Source organism: Perca fluviatilis, chromosome 5 (assembly GCF_010015445.1).
Source record: "Perca fluviatilis chromosome 5, GENO_Pfluv_1.0, whole genome shotgun sequence".
Taxonomy (NCBI): Eukaryota; Metazoa; Chordata; class Actinopteri; order Perciformes; family Percidae; genus Perca; species Perca fluviatilis.
The window spans coordinates 33,171,887-33,193,922 of NC_053116.1; the positions used below are offsets into that span (position 1 = coordinate 33,171,887).

General features: G+C 37.3%; 1 long non-coding RNA gene across 1 annotated transcript; it reads right to left on the minus strand.

The window, feature by feature from the left end:
• Positions 1-1,979: 1,979 nt before the first annotated feature.
• On the minus strand, positions 1,980-11,432 carry LOC120558525. Its single transcript, XR_005639133.1, has 3 exons — positions 11,378-11,432; positions 2,799-2,890; positions 1,980-2,715 (listed from the first exon to the last, which is right to left on the minus strand). It is a non-coding gene; the product is annotated as an uncharacterized LOC120558525 (long non-coding RNA).
• Between the last annotated feature and the right edge of the window lie 10,604 nt (positions 11,433-22,036).

Genomic DNA, 22,036 nt, shown 5'->3' on the forward strand with positions numbered 1-22,036 from the left:
TAAAGTCAACTAATTTGGGATAACAGTGTGGTTACGAAACGTTACCAAACGGTTGAAACGGTTATGTCTCAATTTAATACCTATGTCTATATATGACCTAAGCAAACAAGACAATCATCGAGAATATTACCAATTTCTATATAATTAATGTTAATGCCTGCCACCATTTCCGATTGCCTGCAAAATCTGATTAAATGATTTACTGTATGCAAGTTTACCAGAAACTTTTTCGTAGCTTTCTGTACGAATGGTATACAACAACAGGCTGCTTTAGGATGAAAGGATGAGGATAAAAATGAAATATGTGTACACTATATAACTATTTTAAGGAAATACAGTATATCCTCAGTAGGAACAAATAGTCTTGGAGCTGAGTCCCACCGACAGGGTATGAAGGGACTAACACATTGTTGGTTTTGCTATTTATTTACATTTGTTGACATTAACAAAAATATAGAATATTGCAGCCTTGTCCTTTAATTGCATCCCTGTTCAAGAGTTATAACTCAAATTGCAAAACAAGACCTGTGCTGCAACTGCTGTGGTAACTAGATCATATTATAAGTTACATGGGTCTTTTATACTGTAAGTGCAATAAGCATATACTAACTTTTTGTCAGCATTAGCTGATCAAATATATTCTCAACAAAGGGAGAAAGGGATGGCATTTGTTCATGCATTATGCTGATGTGACTAAAGTACGTGTATGCCATATGTTGATTGCTTTGAGAATAGGTGTTAATTATGCATATTTTTTCAATATATTATATATATGTCGGCTTATGCATCAGCTTTGGGAGGATAATTGAGTATTTTGCATGCTATTTTAAACATGCCTTTGTTTGTAGGATCTCAACTAATTATACGCTCGATGGTGTTTTTTGCCCCCAACTGCTAACTGCTAACCATAACCAGTGCCCTCCAACAGTGCCTTCCAGGCAACGCTGCCTGAAATGCACCGTTGGGGGCAAAAAACACTGATAAACTAACTATACTGTAGCTTAGATCTTATGTAGAAAAGAAGATAAAAATACATAGGTATTCTCCTTTTGGCTGACGCCACACTAAATGCAGCCTAAGTATTTATTATGATGTACATCATCTATGAATGGACAAGAAAGCTGCCATAATTTGTTAATGAAGACTCACACCCAGTGAGTGAAAGTAACAATTTAGTCTCCCCCTCATGGGGCAAACCATTAATACAAACTGTTTAGAATATTTATATCATCATCATCATCTATATCTATAATCATTTTCTCCATCCCACTTAGACATAAGTGCCCATTTTTGGCTCTGAAATGACCAGAAAAAAATCTCCAGCTGTGTGGTCTGCTAAACATATGTGTGTCATAGTTGCTGAGGATACCCTATGATGCATGTGCATGAAAACACACACACAGACACACCTGTTCTGTATCCATGGCTACCGGGCTATTTCATTAACCCTTCACTTGGAAGATGATCTGTTTCTTACTCGTGTAGGCAGGCAATTATGGGTTTTAATATGTATGCAAACCCCATCAGGAAGAACAAACACATTATCAAGTAAATTGCTGATGAACGTCAAATGAATAGTACGTCCTGTTTGACCTGAGAAGACAAATATCATTTGGAGGACTAAGTCAACTTTACACAGTGTTAATTGTGTTTGATGTAGCTTTTGAGTCAAACATCATCAAACGTCCTGGCCTTTTGCCTATTTTTCATCTTCACCACTGTCATTTTCAGTCTACCTCTCTAATCTGCCATTCCACTGTCATTGACCTATTCTTTTCTTCTGCATTCGTTTTTATCCTCCATCTCTTCCTTCTTCTATCAAAAGGGCCAGGAGAATTAGTTACAGGTACAAATACCTGTAGTCAGAATCTGAGTCTGAGATCCTGGCAATTTCGAGATCGAGTCAAGACAGAGTGAAAAAAAACAGAAAAATAAAACACTCCCCATAAAGTCTTAGACATATATATTTTAATAGGCATATAGGAATAGGAAAAGGGTTGAGTAGGGGCTTCACGATTTTGATTCGATCAAAATGAGCTTTCAAGTTTGACTATCGAAACCAGGTGCACCTCGTTAAACTGAGAAACTCAAACTGTTGTTGCAAAGTACCTTTTTGCCATTTAGTGGCTATTAGTGTGGCCTTGCCATCCCTGTTGACAATACAACAAAATTCTGTTGGAGCCTGTCTCTTCAAATAGCAGCATAGAGTAAAATATCTATCTATCTATCTATCTATCTATCTATCTATCTATCTATCTATCTATCTATCTATCTATCAACCCAAATGCAGACATAAACGCAGAGCCAGAGTGTGAGTTAACAGTTTTTTTTTTTTCAAAGTACTTAACTCTGTGTTGTCTTCCGTCAACCTTGACAAGAACACTTTTTTTTGGCTTTTTCCAACGTTTTAAAATGTACAATTTTTCTTTTACACATTTTCAGCGCTTATTTCTACGTTCCATAATTTCTGATATAAAACAAAAATTGAAAACAGGTCAATTTGACCCGAATTCAACACAAGGGTTAAGTACAAGTCCAGGTTTCCGGAAAGGGGATAAGCAAGTCCAGGTTTCCAGAGAGGCAAACAGGTCCGGTGGATTCCGGGAAGGAGTGGTTCCGTCAGAGTAACCCAGTGGTCGGCTAGGGGTGAGGTCCAGTGGCAGTTGTCTGGTCCGGTGGATGGCAGCTGTAGCAGGAGTCAGGTTCCAATAGTAGCTGAAGCACAAGAGAACAGCTTAGGACAGGCAAATACACAAATAGCAAAACAGGTCACAAGGTCTGTCACGAGCGAGACTAACTGGGGTTGTCTTGACTATGATCTGACGCAGAGGTTGATTGTGGTAGATGAGATGCAGCTGGAACCATGACTGCCGCACACCAGACTCCACTCCTGTAATTAGGACAGACAGAGGGGAGGGAGAGAGGAGAGACAGAGAAGCGACCTAGGAGCAGCAGGCCTAACATATATATATATATATATATATATGCTTCAAGTAATGCATACATACATATATACACATATATACACACATATATATATATACATATATACATATACATATATATATATATATACACATATACACATGTATACACATACACCAGCACATTCTCACCCAAGCACATCTCGCACATACACATTCATCTTGCTCATACACATTCAGTCCATGTTCTCAATAAATAGCTAAAAAAAAACAGTAAACACAGCAGTTGTTGCACAGAGTCTGGTATAAGGGGAAAAAAACGCTCTGACTTGATTGGATTACTTAAACCAGTGTTGTAGTCATGACCACCTAAAAAAAGACCCAGTCATTACCAAGACCAGAGTGTATCTGGTGATCTTAAAAGTGGTTACACACCAACCAGATGGCCGACCCTGGGCAGAAAAGCCAGTGGAAATGATCAATCGCGTCCCAAGGTCCAAAAAACTGCCTCGGGACACACTGAGGCGACACCGTCTTGAGAAACGTAATACGTCTCAATAGCAGCAGGCAGTGCTACTCTGTACTCTGTTGCCCAAGAAATGAAAACCGGCAGCTGATTGGATGAACGCGTCACATGGGTTTGTTTTCTCCAGAAATTCAAAGCCAGACTGTCATGGCGGCCGTTCAGAATACGATCTCATATTGTACTAAAATAGTTCGACTGCCCTGCCGCCGACTGAACATGTCAGGTCGGCCAAAATGAACGCCGACAGCCCCCCAGACTGACGACGGCACGGGACACACCGAACAGACTCGAGTCACTGACCTCGCCAGACTGTCCAACGGCCGATAATCGGCCCCGTGTGTCCCGGGCTTAAGACCAAGACCGATCTCGATCACAACCGTTCTGTGCGGCGCTAACCTAAGCCCTGAAAGCTTGAAGGGAGGGACATCCGGCCCGTTTCTCACACACCGGATGACAGGCTTTATCCTAGCAATGTACATCCGTTGAGCCAGACTACACAATAGTGATCTGGCAGTACCTCAATATGGTTTGGTCCATCAAGAAACCAGCCGAGCTTGAGCTCAAGTCTAGCTCCCGTCATTAATTAACCTGCTCCTCTGTTTTCTGCTCTCTGCTCTCGCGTCTTCGCTGCCTGCCCTTGTGCTCCGGAGAGCAGAAACAAGGTTTAACAACATGCCTAATTTATTATTCAATTAAAATTAACATCAGGAAAGGATGATATATATACTGCTGAGATAACAAGGGCAAGTAAAGAGAAGATGCTGCATGGTGAGGATTAAGGCTTTTTTTAAGGATCTGTTCAATAATGTAATAAATTTTTTGGGAATGTTTCTTTTTTCTAAGGACTGGCTTCCTACATACAATCTGTCTCTCACGCCCAAACGCACATCGTCTCACACACCACATGCTCAACAGAGGATACATCCAGCAACTGGGAGATAAAACGTGATGACTGATTTGTCAAGTCTGTCACCATTGAAAGAAAATCAACCTTTGTTAGCAGCAGGTTCATATCATGATGAACGGCATGAATGTAACCAGTCATGAATGTAACCAGTCATGAATGTAACCAGTCATGAATGCAACCAGTCATGAATGTAACCAGTCATAGATTACAATTAGTTAATAAAGACATGAACATCTGTTAGCGGAGTTCTTTGGCCCTTACAAGTCTCTATGTGTTTAAGTGTGAGTGTCTCTGTGATAATATGTGTGTGAGTAAAAGTAAGGTACACTAAGGCCATATTTCTATCCATCTGCCAAGTGAATTTTGAGTGAAAATGAGAAATGGAAGAAACTCAAAGATTTTCAGTAGCCACCGGTCTGAAAAGAACCTCAGATAATCTGAATCTAGTGTGACCCCCAAATATTACTACCTTAGGGGCATGACAAGTACAAACCTTGACATATGGCTGGATCAGCAGTTACCATACAACTGCTCGAACCTACTCGAAACCTTTCAGACTTGCACCGCAAAGTGGCTGACGAGGCCTATGGCCTATTTGTGAATGACCGATATTGTGCTGTTACACACACATAATTGTACTGATTGAACATTTTGAACGTGTGTTCTTAGACAGGGGTTCAGTGTTAGCCAGAGTGTGTCACATGTGGTCAGGGGCCAGTCAATACAAGGGGGCTCCTTTGTTCATTGGCTGATGTTTCTGTAGCTTGACTTATGCAAATATACTGTGTAATGTTTGGGTCCAGATATAATATCCTGATAACGTTTATCAACATTTTTTTTTCTAATTATTTCATGTTTTTCCCTCTAGCATTTTTGTCAATATGTACACAGTTCCGGGTGCGCTGTTTTCTATAATGTATCAAAAATCAAATTTTTGCTTATGTTAGATACCTGTCCAACCTGCTTCCTCCGTGAGTCGGAAGTTTTAGCGTTTCAGATGTTGCACTGATTTTCCTTTGGGTTTTGGGGAAAATTACACCAAATACATGACACATTGTGGGTAGTTCAGGAACAACGGAACGATTCTTACCAAAACAAAACCAGACCAGCTCTCCCTGCTAAACAACACAGGTGAGTAAAATGTTACTGATTGCTGTAATATTTAATGTAATAATTAACTTTTATTGTCAGTAATTTCTTAGTCTTGTAACATCATCTGGCCGTATTGTGACAAGTGGTGGTTGTGTGTATCTGAACAAAGAAGATTGATGAAATGAATATTGTGAATGATGAATACTCTGTATATTCTTTTAAAATGAAAAACTTATGTTTTCCAGCCCAGCTTTTAATTTTATTTATATATAAATGTAGTTAGTTAGGCTCTGAGTATAGTAGGGGATGAAAGGGATGATATGCTGAGGTCTGGCTTGTAAAACTTATACTATATATATATATATATATATATATATATATATATATATATATATATATATATATATATATATATGTACTGTATATATATAGGTTTGCATTTCTTTTTTGTTTTGTCACTTATGTAACAAATTCATTTTAAGTAGTAATATAAATAAATGTATGGCTTATTAATATTTTGTAAAGCATTAAACTTGCATAAGAATTAATATATTGCTATTTATTTAACGATAGGTAGATGTTGGTATCTCTCTTTGTCTCTTTCATACACACACCACACACACACACAAAGCCCCCTCTCCCCTCCCCCATCTCAAGCCCCCAGCAAGACCCTCGTCTGATCCCCAGACATTGTTAAGGCCATTGGGAAGGCGGGCCCTGCGCACACAGTCGCGGGTTCAACGAGGGCGTTTAAAGGAGGGGCACAAGGGGGGGGGGGGACTGGATGTGAACATTTTGTGGGGCCACGTGAGGGGAGTGAGAAAAATGTGTGTGTCCTGGCTGGTCACTTAATGCTGCAGGGTTAACAAGGAAACCAACCATCAACTGTAACCTACCAGCAAGTGGTGGAAGGCCACAGTGCTAAAGTGTACGCTTGTGTGTGTGTGAGGTAAACTTTTTTTTTTTAAAGAATGCACATCACATGTCAGTCAGTCTGTTTGTTTCATTTGTAAAGGAGTACATAACATGGATTTTCTGCAGTTTCTGCTTTTGCTCTGTTTTGCTGGAAACGGATATGATGTAGTCACCAACAGCGCTACTGCATGAACAGAAAATATTTAGGTAAATCGTTGGTAAAAAGGGAAAAGAATAGATTTTAAAAATCGTCGCAAAAGAAATCATGATACATAGGATTTTCAATTGCCCCCACCTCTACAGGCTCTTCTTGGATCTTTCTCTTCATCTCTTCTCAACCACACCTCTTCTTCTTTTTGTTCCTTCTCCTCCCCTTCCCCCGCCTCACTCATTCCTCATCTTCTATCCAACCACCGAAGTGTACACGTGTGCTCACATGCAGACCCACCCCCTGCCCCCCAGAGGACACAAAAACACACACAGTGCTCCCATTTCATTACTGAATCCCTCAGCTCATTACCACATGGGGATTACCTATCAGAGGACTACATGATGGACAACAGGTCTGGGATGGGCAGCCGCGTGAATACCACAGCCACAGCGCCACTATCGTCACTATCATCACTATCGTCACTATCGTCACTATCGTCACTATCGTCATTAGTATGCCACTCTACATTTTACATGTACACACATTAATACTTAGCCGGACTTATACCGACCCAATTACAGATTCATACATTCATGAAATAAATGCAAATATGCATGGGAAAAAAAAAAATGAGGCAGGCAACGAGAAATTCATCTTTTGCTGATTTTAAAACATGTTTTCTTTGATCAGTTGAGATAGCGTAATTGGATTTATTGTACAAGTGGGATTGCTTTCTCGCTTGGCAAAATATATCATTTTGAAATATGAATGTGTGAATAACTGCGCGCCTAATGAAAATAAATAATGGACAAATCATTGCATGCAATCCTTGTTAAAGTTGATTTGAGTAATTTCGACCCTATCGTCCTTTGGCACCATGATCACCCAAATTTTTTCTCTGGGTCAACAGGGGCTGGGCGAAGCGTAGCGTTATCAAAGCTGAGTTAGCTTAGAGGCTTATGGATCGGTTTCTTAACATTACCCCTTATTTCACCGAAATATAAACCAAACGTCTACAGTAGTACATATAGGTTATGCACTCATAAAACTAGCGTGGATTGTAACATTTGTAAGTACACCAGAAGTTTATGTAAATAAACACTGCCCGCTTCTGCTCTCTGCTGCTGCTGCTGCTGTTACTACCGGGCAGTAAGAGTGCTTAGGGACATCTACAAATTACAACACCCAAGAGATGCAACAAAAATATTTATTAATTTAATGATTAAATAAAGTAATGTCTCCAAATACTTCCCTTATATTACTTGTCTCCGCTAGTTATACTGCAGCACTTACTTTAAAAAATAAGTTAAATTTAAAAATATTTTTGTTGCATCTCTCTTCGGTGTTGTAATTTGTAGATGTCCCTAAGCACCCGCCTTACAGCAGCAACAACAACAGCAGAGAGCAGAAGCCAGCAGGCAAGTGTTATTTACATAACCTTCTGGTGTACTTACAAACTTTACAATCCATCGTTTTTATGAGTGCATAACCTATATATACTAGTGTAGACCTTTGGTATCATTTCGGGCATTATTAGTGGGGTAATGTTAAGAGACACTTCGGATCCATTAGCCTCTGCGCTAAGCTATTCAGCGGCTAACGCTACTCTACGCTAACTCTCCCAATGTTAGACCCAGGTGAAAAAAGCTTCTGGGGGGGTGTTCGGCTCAAGGTCATGGTGCAAAGGACCCTAGGGTGAAATTACTCCGAACCATCACTTTAACCCTTGAAATGGTAGTTTGAGCTATTGTTTCCTATTTATAAGGATAACGTTGCAATAGAAAACGAATGAGCACACTTTTTCTACTGAAATTTTAGATAACGATGATAAAGATGAAAAAGGATTATTATTAGGGTTGTGGTTAGGGTTAGAGTACAAGAATACATGTTATCATTGTAAATAAATATGAAAGAAGTTGAAACGCGTGTGAAACAAAAAACAATCCAAAGGACGTGGGGCCTGAGTGGGGTCCAAATTATGTTCACTTTAACCGACTTGGGTAGGGTGCCATTCTGTTGCCCAGGTCTAATCCCCAAGTGAATCTGAGCAGCCTTCCTATGGAAGTGATAATGTCGAGCAAGCCGGGCATTAGCGAATTAGACCACTTTGTACATTAGTTAAAATCATTCAATCAATAACCGGCTCGCTCTACATTATCCCACTTGTTACACGGCTACTCGTCCATTACCCGCTGATAATACCTTCTTCCCCAGTTAACTTTATTGCTGATGAGTGCTGAGGTCGTCCCGGTGTCTGAGCTAACCATGAAGCTAACCCATGCTCTGGTTGCACTGTTGTCATTAGTACTGTTAACTGTTTCCTGTTTCCTCCACCCTATCTCTCCCTTTGTAAAGGCTGTGTAATAACACCCCTGATCACGTGGTGAGTACAATCATCACGGCAGGAATCATTGACGTAGGGTCTCTCTGTTTGGGTCTGTTCATGCCTGCATTAGGATTATCCTTGGGTCCCTTTCAGATCTTTTTATTTTTTTTTATTATTATTGATTATTTATGCATTCTTTTTCAATTGCAATTAAAAATGGCTCAAACTCACAAATGTGTCACTGCAAGGAGTGAGCCTTAGCTTACTACACCCAGATGAAAGCAGAATTTAAACCAGTCCATAAAGTAAGGTACTATAAAGGTGGACCAAACCTATTTACTTTTTATCTCATCTCCGCCGATGGACGTACATAAACCTGGAATTAAGATTTACTGCTAATTCAACTGAAAACACATTTACTACCCATTCTCTATTTCTGAACATTGGAGTTTTATTGTGTTAACTAAAGAGAGGTCCTCCTCAGGGCCAAATCCCCCAGACCCACCCCCCCACCCCTCTCCCTCCTTGCTGTGCTTCCAGTCTCTTCTCTCTCCCCTCCCCATTTAAAACATGGCACCTTTTCTTTTCCCGCTTCTTCTTGTGCTCTTCCTTCTCTCCCCTTTCGTAGTTCTCCCCCCGAAGATCTCCACAAGCAAAACCTAGCTTTCTCCCCTCCATCGTTTCCTCACTTTGCCCTCACATCTTTTTAGGGGTCAGCCTGGGACCTTGTCCCTTTCACCCTTATTCAGCCCTAAACTGATTGTTCTATGGCCAGTCCCTCTGTCACCATGCTCCTCTAAAGGTTTGATTTATTTCACTAACCAGAAAGCCCACAGACAGGCCTACTTCTGAGTTAAGCACCTCACTCACACATTGTTACAAGTTAATGCGGTCATTGGAGTGATCTGTGACCCTGACAGCAAAAGAGAAGGGGTCCCCCCTTGTCTTTTTACCTCCTCATTTCTGCTGCTGCTAAACTATTGACGGTGGTATCAGAGAACACACACACACACACACACACACACACACACACACCACCAGGAAACACCATTCACTCACATTTATACATAGTGCCATCATACACGTGTACGAGTGCTGTAGTATTTAAGATCGGTTTTGGTTTCCAGACCCGTCTTATGACCACTTTTTGAAGGTCTCAGAATCGCGGGGCCCCTCGTCTTGTCTCGGTCTGAGATAAAGAGGACTCTGGATTTTATTGCAAATAACTGTCTTTTGATTATTTTATCAAGGCATTTCTCATGACACACTTAAGGCAATAAAAGAGGAGAATGAAGAATGAATTTTTTATGGGAATGTGGATCTTTCAGATCAATTTAAGGAGTGCCTATGGTTAGCATTTTCCACATTGTATCGTGGCATGCAGTGTGGGACTCGCGGTCTTGACTTGGTCTCGGTTTAGGTGGTCTTCAGTGCAACACACCTTGCATGTCTCAATATGGGCTCTTTAGATAATCACATACATCCAGCTACACAGATATGCTCACATTCCCATTTGAAAATCTGAGACATAGATCCAAGATAGACGACAAAGATTTATGTGCACACAAGAGTTGTGTGCAGTCCGTGCCAGTCATGTGCCAGTCAATGTACCAACTGTACAGGTGTTAGCGGTAGCTAGCTAGCAAATTATTGTACATACCAACCATTTTGTGCGTGATTGCGTGTGACAATTTAGACTCTGGTTGATTTAAAAATAGCAACCTGATGGAAGAGAAAAAGGGAAATAAAACACAGGGCCATATACACACACATAATTAAAGCACCCGCATGTGTGCATATATAATACTAGACACTCCCACACAGACTCACTGGGTGGCGGAGAGAGGGTTCATGGAGGGGAAAGCTCTTTAACATGTAGTCATTCTCTCTTGGTGGTGGAGGGTCATGGGTTGCAGTGGGTTGGCCAGCAGTAACACACACAGGCTGGAACTTATCAAAATGCAGCGGGAGGGAACTATAAAAGCCCCATTTAGCTGTCAAACGATCAATGTGTGATAAAGTGCATGTGCGTCTGCGACCTTGTTTCATTGGATATTAGATGATCATGTTGACTTTTTGATAATGATCTTCGCACTGAGGAGCAAACTAATGTAAATAATCAATTACTCTATACACAACACTTATTGCAAAATCCATATTGTATCAGTAACCTTTATTAACCTTTTATTGGGCACATCTGTGGGTTGGAATGCTCTGCAAATAATGCGGGAATTGTCTGTGTATCTTCCACAGAATACATTACTGATTAAAGAGAATAAATCACAACTGAAGTCATCTGAGAAGCCTTTCCCACCTGCAGCGTGATAAACCCGTGGGAATTAGTTTGAGCCTTATGCAATACATTGCAAGGATTTGGCAAGTTTAGCTGACTAAAAATGTCACACTTGGACTGAACAATCTTTTTTTTCCACACAGAAAACTGCCACCTGACTGATCTGACTGACAGAGGAACCCTCCACTCCAATATTAACACATAAAGAAGATAAATAGTTCAGTCTACGGGTGTAACTCTTACCTTCAGAACAACCTCTGTCCTCTTGTAATGCAGATATTCTCCACTCTCAGTGAGCAACTCCTCCTCTCTACCCCGCCCGCCTGCTTCACCCCCTTTTTCTTCATCGCCACCGTGAGAGCCCCTCATTGAGATCCAGTTTCCGTGAAACAAGATTGGAGACTGGAGTGGCGGGAATCCTGTGATACAGAGAAGGGGGGGGACAGGGAGAGATGAAAGAGAGTGACACTGACAGATGAAGAGATGCAAGGTGACAGGGAGATTGAGAATGAGAGACATACAAAGATAGGCTGTGAGAAAGAAGAGAAAGTAGGGAAGGACCAGAAGAAAAAGATGGGCGCAGAAGGAAAGAAACCCAAAGGGTTGTGGGGAAGATGCCACCCTTAAGAATATTCTCTATTTACTGAAAAGATACAAGGTGTTTTAATGTGATTTCAGTATGTACACCAACCCAGTTTGGGTGGTAATGTGTTGGTAGTAACTTAGTTGTTATAGCAAATTGCACAAGCATTTGGTTTGTTTTTCATATTGATTTGTCGTTAACATCTTTAAAAGAAAACATTTTTAAGAGGCTAATTTAAAAAGGCTACTTTAAAGGGGTTTATGCTTCAAATGAAACAAAATACATTTTCAATTATGTCACCATTTCTGCACTTCAATGTGAGCAAATTATGGGTTTCTAGTTAGCAGTTAGTTTTTGCTCAGTGTGAATCAGCTGGTTTAACTTGCACGGCAGCTGGATTCCCTGCGATATCGCGAGATCACACGATAATTGCGCGATTGAATATCACATAAAAAATCCATCTTGTCAGGCTTCAAGTAATGCATTTGTGTCTGAACTACCAGCTTACTGAACCAATCAGCGTCCTGTGAGGAGCTACTGGCAGCTACGGGGGTGGTTTAATGTCCTTTCATTGAAACATAATATAATCTCTTACCTTTTTTCAGAAATTGTTGTACTTTTTTCTTTCATTCATTCATTCATTCATTCATTCATTGATTACACATCAACAAGAATCAGACTACGTATAATAATATAGGGAGGGAATTTTGCCCCAAAATAGGGGATGTTTTGCTCCAGATTTGAATTTTTTAAGTTGTTATAATTATCCAAAAAAAATTTTTTTTAAATTTGTCTTGAAGCTAATTAATGTTTACTCACATGAATCTCCTCATTGGATTATCAAAAACAATTTCTGTCTGTCTTTGTCAAAAGTACAAAAATCAACGAGGAAGACTGGTTTGAGACATACATCTTTCAAGTGAATCATTTATCATTTACAAATGTTAGACCATGGTGCATGTACTGTAGGCAACACATACTGTACCTTTTGGGGGGGGCCATCTTCCTCCATCTTACCCTGCCATGTGTAAATCTGCAGTTTCTGTCTTGTTTTGCTAATAGTGTTTTTTTGTGAATGATATGGGGCGAAAAAGCTGAATGAAAAGGGAGAACTTAGAAGGTAAATCTTTTCATCTGTAAAGGAAATTATGCAATAAACTGTGTCGGTCCTGACTCTGCTTTTGCTGTAATACAATGCAACATCCTCCGGCAACACACAGTGTTGGCTGATTAAAGATCTGTTGAACAGATTGAAATGTACATTGTAAATATCTTTTTTTTTTTTTTGTTTTTTTATTTTTTTTTTTTAAAAAAAAAAAAAAAAAAAGACAGTTATTTTATATAAGAAAAATTTTTGAGTGTTTTTAAAAAAAAAAAAAACTATAAAAAAAAAAAAAAAAAAAATAATTATAATAAAAAAAATAAGAAAAAGAATAAATTATAAAATTTATTTTGTTTGTAATAATTTTAAATAAAAAAGTTTATGTAGTTTTTAGTGTTAAATAAAATAAAAAAAAGAAAAAAGAAATGAGACAAAAACAAACAAAAAAAAAAATAAGATACGTTTTGTTTTTTTTGTTTTTTTTTTTTTTTTAAAATAAAAAAAAAAAAAAATAAATTTTAATTTTAAAATTGATAAGAATAAAAAAAATAAAAAAAAAAAACATAAAAAAAAAAATAAATTTTAAAAAAAATAAAATGTAAAAAAAATAAAATAATATTAAAATAATTTAAAAAAATGGGAAAAAAAATGCTTTTTTTTTTTTATATTAAAAGGAGAGAGAGGTGTTTTAGATTCAATTGCTTTAATGGGGTTTAAAGGTTTTTTTTTATTTTTTTTATATTGGTGTTTTAGGAATGGTTTAATAAAAAAAAGAAAAAAAGAAAAAAAAAAAAAAAAATTCTCAAAAACCTCTTTACAAAGTTATAGGTTTAAATGGTAGTTTAATTAATGTGGTTTGTTGTTTTTTTTTTTTTTTTTTTTTTTTTTTTTTTTTTTGTGTGTTTGTGTTTTTATCTTAGTTTTAAATTTTAAAAATTTTATTTTTTTTTTAGAATTATATATTTTTATTTATATATTTATTTATTTTTTTTTTTTTTTTATGTTTTAATTTAAAAATGTTTATATTTATATTTATGTGAATGTATGAAAAAAAAAAAAAAAAAAATAAAAAAATATATTTAAAAAAAAATAATAAAAACCTTAAACCCTACATAAAAAAAACAAAAAAACTTTTTTGTTTTTTTTTAGTGGTTTTTTTTTGAAAAATAAAGGGAGAGAGGGGTGTTTTTTAGTTTGGTTTTTTTCCTAAGATTATTTATTTTTTATATTAATAAAAAGAAAGAAAAAAAAAGGAAAATTGGTGGTGTTATGTGTTTATTAATGGTTCAAAAGACAAAAAAAAAAAAAAAAAGAAAAAAAAAAAATAAATTGTGGGGTTTTCCAAAAAAAAAAAGAAGGGTGGTGAAAAAAACACCTTTTACTCATTAAAAAAAAAAAAAAAATGGGGTTGGTTTTTATAAAAAAAAAAAATAATGTTTACTTTTTTCTTTTTTTTTTTACCCACCACAATTAAAAAAAAAGGAAAAAAAAAAAAACTTTCTTTTCCTAATAACTGGGAAAAAAAAAAAGGGGGGGGAGAAAAGAAGTGGTGAAAAGAAGGGAAGAAAAAAAAAAAGAGAAGAGGGGAAAAAAAGGAAAAAAAACCCATCCACCCCTCCTTTCTTCCTTTCAGGGGGTGTGTAACTAGCCACTTTTTCCTCAGAAAAAAAAAAAAAAATCTGTGAGGAAAAAAACCAAAAAAAAAAAAAAAAAACACCACAAAAAAAAAATTTAAATTTTAGCGGTGTAAGGGCCCTTACAATTTTTTTGTTGTGTGTGTGTTGGGAAACTGCTATCTAATTTAATTTATGTTTTTTATGTTTACCCTTAAACAAAATTAAATAAAAAAAATTAAAACAAAGTAAAGGGGTAGAAAAGTGTAATAATAAAATTGAAGATAGTAAATTTATTTAAAAAAAAAAAAATATAAAAAAAAAGAAAAATAATATTAAAAAAAAAATAATAAATTATTAAAAAAAAAAAAAAAAAAACTAAAAAAAAAAATAAAATAAAAAAAAATAAAAAAAAAAAAAAAAAATTTAATAAAAATAAGTAAATAAAAGAATTAATAAAGATAAAAGTAAGTAAAAAAATGTTTTAGAGAAAATAAAAAATATTGATTATTAAAAATTGGTGTGAATTTGATTTTTTTTAGATGAAAATGGTATTTGCTTTATTAATTAGTATTTTTAATTTTATTTTATTTTTAATTATTTTAAATTAAATGAATTAAAATTAATTGTAGGAAGATGTAAAGTGAGGTGTTGAAGTGTAAATAAAAGGGTGGGGGAATTGAAAAAAAAAACACAATGTGTTGTTAAAAGAGTAAACTCCTTGTTGTATCTTTTATTGTGTTTTTTAAAGTAATTGTGTTATTTTTTGGTTGAGGGGAATGAAGAGGGGGGGGGAAGAGGGAAGAGGGGGAGTTGAGAGGAATAGTGTTTTTTAAAAAAAAAGGATAGTTTTGAAAAAAAATAAAAAATTTATAAAAGTTTCACCTCCCCCTTTTTAAATTAAAAACAAAAAATAAACATGGAAATGAAGGAGGAAGGAGGGGGATGGGGGAGGAGGAGTGATTTTATGGTTTTTTTTAATTACATGGATTAAAAAAAAAAAAAAAAAAAAAAAAAGAGAAGGGAAAAAAAAGGAGGAAAATAAAAAAAGGGAGGGGGGGAAAGGAAGTTTTTTTGTGTGGGGGGAGATGAGAGAAAAAAAAAGGCTTGAAAGAGTAAAAAAAAGGAGGGGGAAAGGAGGAAAAAGGGAGGGGGGGAGAAGGAAGAAAAAAGGGAAGAAGAAAAAATAGAGGTATGACTTTTGTGTGTGTGTGTGTGTGTGTGTGTGTGTTTATTAAAAAAGTTGTGTGTGTGTGTTGTGTGTAGTATTTTGTGTGGTTGTGTTTGTTGGAATTAAGGGGGGAAAGAAAAGGAGATAATAAATAAAAAAAAAATATAAAATATATAATATAAATAAAATAGAATTAATTATTTTTATATTATAATTTTTTTTTTTAATAATATAATATATTTAATTATAACTTTAAATTTAATGAATATTATTATAATTATTAAATAAATAATAATTATATAGTAAAATCATTAAATATAAAATTTATATAAATTTTATAAAAAAAAATAATATATATTGAGATACAAATATAAAAAAAAAAAAAAAAAATAATAAATAAAAATAAAAAAAAAAAAAATAATATATATATATATATATATATATATATATAAATATATATAAAAAAAAAAAAAATAGAGAAAAGGGGGGGAGGGGGGGCGGGGGGCTTGTACACTTCCCCTTACCCCTACCTTAAGAAGGAAAAAAAACAAACACCTCTTATCAAAAAAAACTACTCAACACATAAATAACATCCCATCTTAAAACAAAAAAAAAAAAAAAAAACTGTGCAAAGCGTGATGGTGTTGGCGTAGTGGATTTTTTTTTTTTTTTTTTTTTTTTTTTTTTTAAAAAAATAAAAAAAAAATAATTTTTTTAAATTTGTGTTTAAAAATAAAAAAAAAAAAAAAAAAAATAAAAAAAGAAAAAAAGATAAAATAATTTGGTTTTGTGTAAGAGTTTTAATAGATGAAGGAAATAAAAAAAAGGTGTTTAAAATAAAAAAAAAAAAAAAAAAGAAATAAATACAACCGTTGGGGGGCGCCCACACCAATCACAACCGTTGAGGTGGGCTTTACACCAATCGCAACCGTTGAGGCGGGCTTTACACGATGGCGATAACGCAGCAATGGCGAGCAGCTTTTTGTTTACATTCAACATGACGGCTACCGAAGCGCAGCAACCCGTTGATGCCACTGTCGCTGCTACGTCACCCGGATCGTTGGTCTGATTGGTTGAAGGACTATCTAATGTGCCCAGAGGTATTTGAGCGGCGTCCATTGATGACGCCCCTTTGGAAATGAGCTGTGAATGAACCTTGCCCAGACCCACTCTCAGTTACATCTGAGAAGGGTCTGGTGTCAACCAGGCTAAGAGAAGCCATCAAATGATCTTCTCAACGTTTTCAACAAGCTTTACATTTTTAGAGAAGATGTGAAGCTGCCTATAGAAATTTGGAAATAGTGCATGAAGTAATGCTTAAATGTAAAGGAATGCTACTGAGTGCTGCTATGTTTTTTACCATGGATTGAAGGCATGGTCAGAACCAGAAAGTGGCATAACCGCATATTTCTGGAGATATGTCTTGTTCTGGAAAACATGCTAGAGCTAGCTGGTCACAATCCTTGTCTAAATTTATTTCTGTTTTCTCTGTATTGTGCTGTCTATTCTGCTGCAGCAAAAACTTATTGAAGGGAGGGGGTGAAACTCAACTGACAGTTGCTTGGTAACTGTCGGCTTGCTAACTGACAGACTCGCTAACAGACAGTTAGCAAGCTTGTTCGCTTAGTTGTTAAAAGAAAAATTGATTCTGTCTATTCGATAGATGCATTTGTACCGTTGACTCCTGTCTAATAACTGTCTGCAAACTATTACAATGTTGTGGAGAAGGTTATACCCTGACAAAGGAGGTTAAGTAATTCTGCCACACAGATAATAAGCTACGATAGCTTCTTCTGTTTTTTACTCTCTGGCTTTCCATTAGTGATAGACGAAAATGAACAAACAAATCTTTCTGAACAACTCTTTGTGTCCGGTATGTGCCGGGTCTGTCTGTCGAATGTACCGAGTGCTCATGAATTCCAGACTTTTCCCACTCATTCCAGACTTTTCCCACTCATACAGCCACAGATTTATCTCAATTTATTCTCTACTTCTCTTCTCCTCTCCTCTTTCTAAATCACTCCTCTCTTATTTCCCCCTCCTCCACACTGAGGATAACCACAGGAGGTGAACTTTAAGAAGCTCAGAAAGACAAAAGCTTTTCCATGAAAAGATGGATTTTCCCAAAAGCCACCAAAAGCCCCGGGTGGTTGTTTTCACACAGAGAACCAAATAATTTGCAGAGACACTAGAGACACATTTATAGATGTGTTTTTGAAGTAGCTACTGAGCTGGGTATTCTCATGAAATGGAGCAAACGGCCACATGCTGCTATTGGCAGCCATTGCTTCAAGGCAGTTGTAAATGTGTTTGACCAACCGATGCAAAGCAGGTGTACCAGTGGTAGGGTTTCTTATGCCGCGTTCCATTTACCTCGGAACTCGGATTTTCCGAGGTCAAAGTTGGAAACACGCCCCCTGACCTCAGATTTCCGAGCTCGGAACTCGGACAACCTCGCAGTAGCCCGAGTTCAAAATCCAACATGGCTGCCCCCTGTATCAACAGTTGTGAAAGCTGCAGTAACATAAAGTTATAAGCACTTCTGTCTTAGTTGTGTCACTAAATCAGTCGTTCACACTGGCATGTCCAACTTCTATCTGTGGACATGTTGTTACGCTGTTTGAACGGCGTAATGCGTTGTTATCAACTGGTATTGCTAACAATAGCTAACCGGGCTAGAGCTAATGAAAACAATGAAAATCCGACTTTTAAATGGAACACATTCAACTCAGGTATGACGTCATTCCCAGCTCCGGCTTCCGAGTTCCAAGATAAATGGAACGCGGCATAAGAAATAAAGTAGAAATTTAGAAAATGTCTAATAGTATGTGTAACATTGAATTCAATTTTATATGAAAGTGATATGCTTTCATTGACATTAATGTTTACACCTGAACCCTTCACACTTTTCTTCAATTTTACCGACATTACCCAAGCAATTCGTTTTTTACTCCCAACTCGTAAAATACGGACGCTTGGTCAGATGCTCTCAGTGTCAGATACAACGCCAAAAGCACCCTTCAGCTTATGTATGGAACGCACCTGTAAGATGACGTAGTATTTAGAGTGACAACGGTAGTGAGTAGTAAGAAAGACCGAAATACCCCATAGGGAGGTTGGTTGGGGTGGTGGATGAGTCAAACAACACGACTTTCAGCCAAGGGCCCGGGGTTTGTGTCACAGAAACATACTTTTTATATCCCCACCCATGATCTTTTCCTAAACTTAACTGTCCCGTTCTTCTACTGTGTGTCACTGAAACATACATTTCATAACCCCACCCACAATCTTTTCCTAAACCTAACCATCCCTTTCTTGTGCCACATGTCAGTCAATATGTCCCGACCTACAGCGTCAAAAGAGAAGTCAAGCGTCCCGACTCTCAAGAAGACTTTTGGCGTTAATAACAAACGCCACAGGACACACTTTTAGCGTGAGTAACAAACGCCAAAGGACGCCAAGATTCCCAACGCTTAAGGAGACTTTTAGCGTGAATAACAAATGCCAAGGGACGCCAAGATTCCCGACGCTTAAGGAGTCTTTTAGCGTGACTAATAAACGACAAAGGCACATGACCAAGCGTCCGTATTATACGCAATGGGAGAGTGAGAATGTGTTGACCCAAGACATATTTTTGGGAGAGAACACATTGGATCTCATGCAAGAACCAACCGTATGAACAGATTTGTTCTTAAAGTTACACAAATTAAGACGACTAATCAAGTTAGAAAGGTGACCCAGTACTGTTAGTTACACAGCAAAATATATTTAACATTAGCTAACATTAGCCACCTAAGAACGAATGCATATATTGAATTGCGCACGAGTCCATTTTATTTATTTATTTTATTTGTCAGAGGAATAATTGTGGTATTTCTTCTTTTAAAAAGGTATAATCTCCATTTAAATGGCACATAGAAATGATTTAGAATTAAATAAAATATTTCCTTGTAAATATTTAGTAAAATATTTGTTTATACTTCATTAGTATGCATGCTTATGCAGTACAATTCAGTAGTCGCTCAGAAAACTCAGTCTCAGCGTCTTTGTGCAGCTTACTGTCCCAAGGGGACCATCACCTTTTTACGCCCGTAACATCACCTACTATATATTATATTCTCTCATCCATCTCAGTAACTTTCACGGCCCCTGGACCACCTCACATCTAAAGGACCACTATGCTTTAGTAAGGCATTATTTAGCATCTAATGTCATGTCATGTCATTCCTTCATTATATTTGTCATTTTCTCATTTTGTTGCGCCCTCCAATACAAATACTGATACTGATTTCCAACGGCCTGACATCAGTGTGAAATTCTTCTTTTTACAGGTACCATTACACAACAACACACCTGTATGAGCAAGCCTCACAGAAAAAAAATGGAAGAGAGGTTTAGGTCAAGAATACGACAGTGTCCTTCCATAACAGGTAGAAAACCTAAATTCACGAAAGTTACAAGGATTTTACAAAAAAAAGGTTGATTTTTCAAAATGTATCCAGGAATCCACAAAAACAGTAAGTATTCACAGTAAGCAGGAAAAGATTTAGCAACGTAACGTGTATAGATTCTGAGTAGATGTTCTGTGATACATAAGAGTTCTGTGGAAAAGGAGTTGCTACAGCTTCATCGGGACATTATAAAGCTGTTTAACCCATGCTGGCCTTGTGACACACTAACTCCTTTGACATCAGTAGTATATACACACACACAAAGAAACACACACACACACACACACACACACACACACACACACACACACACACACACGCATCTACAAACTAGTCTACGCAATCAGCTGTGCCACAGATGTGGTCATTAATTAGAATTTACACTTGTCAGCAGGCACATGGCCATACACACAGAAACATCCAAACCCCCCCCCCACACACACACACACACACACACACACATTCTCTCTCTCTCTCTCTCTCTCTCTCTCTCTCTCTCTCTCTCTCTCTCTCTCTGTCTCTCTCTCTCTCCACGACACACAGCATTTTTCATGCTCCACAATATTAGCTCATTATTCACCAGATCAACTAGAGGTTCGACTTGTGTGCATCAAGGTGTGATTGTGTGAACGGAGAGAAACTGACAGAGATGGATAGACACAAACAGGTTGGAAGAGGGTGGATCAGACATGTCGCCTGAAGGCAGGATTAAATGTGGGCCGGAACGATCCAGAACTGCTTTCCTGCACCTTTGATTAATAACTAAATTAATCTGATTGGCAGTTTCACACATCAGTGTTTCATTCTGCAGTGGGCGTGTGGTTAATTCACATGTCTGTAATAACAGCAGGATAGTTGAGTGTCTGTTATCTAAACTGGTAAAGTCAGTTGATCAGGTGAAGTGAAGATAACATTGTCGGTAGCCTACTGGTTACAAACAGTAAAGGAACGACAGACAGAACGATTAGACAGAGAATATTCGGTTAAAACAGAGTGGTGATGCCACTTTAACCCCAGCTAACAGGCATGTTAAGATGGACTTGTTTATTTTCTGTACCACGTGCCTGTGCTGCAGCCAGGACAATATGCCCTAATATGGGCATGCCTGTGTTGTGAATTCCTGCCTTATGAGTGTCTGTCTCTGCAGTCAAGTGAGTCTATGTGTATGAGAGAGAGTGAGTGAGAGAAATGAGTGTATATTTAGGTTGGCTTCCATGCGGTGGGACTCCACACTGCAGGGTCTGGCTGCCTGCCAAACTCCTCTGTTACCAAGGAAACATACTGCAGCCTGGCATCCAAGGGAAGCAACCCAATTGAACTGTTTTTGGCCTTTTTTTCCTGTGGCTGGGGAAAGCTCTCTGCTGCCCATATTACAGATACTATACAGCTGTACGCATGGGCATGGAGTTCACACGAACACACACAGACATATGTAGATGGACACGCCCACTTGTCTTCCACGACATGCATTCATACACTTTGAGGCACATGCATCTTCTATCAATATGGGAGTTTTGATTAATTATTTTTCAGCACTATCTCTTATAGATAAATCCTGGTTGTAGGTGAAATGAGACAATCCTCCATCCCTGTGGTGGCACCTGACTTGTAAATATGGGTATACCACCGTAATGCATGTAAAGGATTTTACTTTTTATGCATTTTTGTCAAGATATCTTTTTAGCAGATCCTGTAGAACTGGTTGCATGTTGAAAATAGTTTTGCCAAATGCCACTAAAATGAAGGTTACAATCTATAAAACGTTAGTCCAGTTTTAACAGACAACTTGTCTTTTCTGTTCTTTGCTTTTATCAGCTGCTCAAACAACAAACTGAGAATTTGGAAAGTATAAGCCCCATTTGCCATTATTATTAAATTCTCACGTTTCGATCACATTCTGAGCAGCATGCTTAGAGGAGTTGGTCCTGTCAGCATGCTAATCACAATGCGATAACGAAGACTGAGTCACCTGGTCACACAAA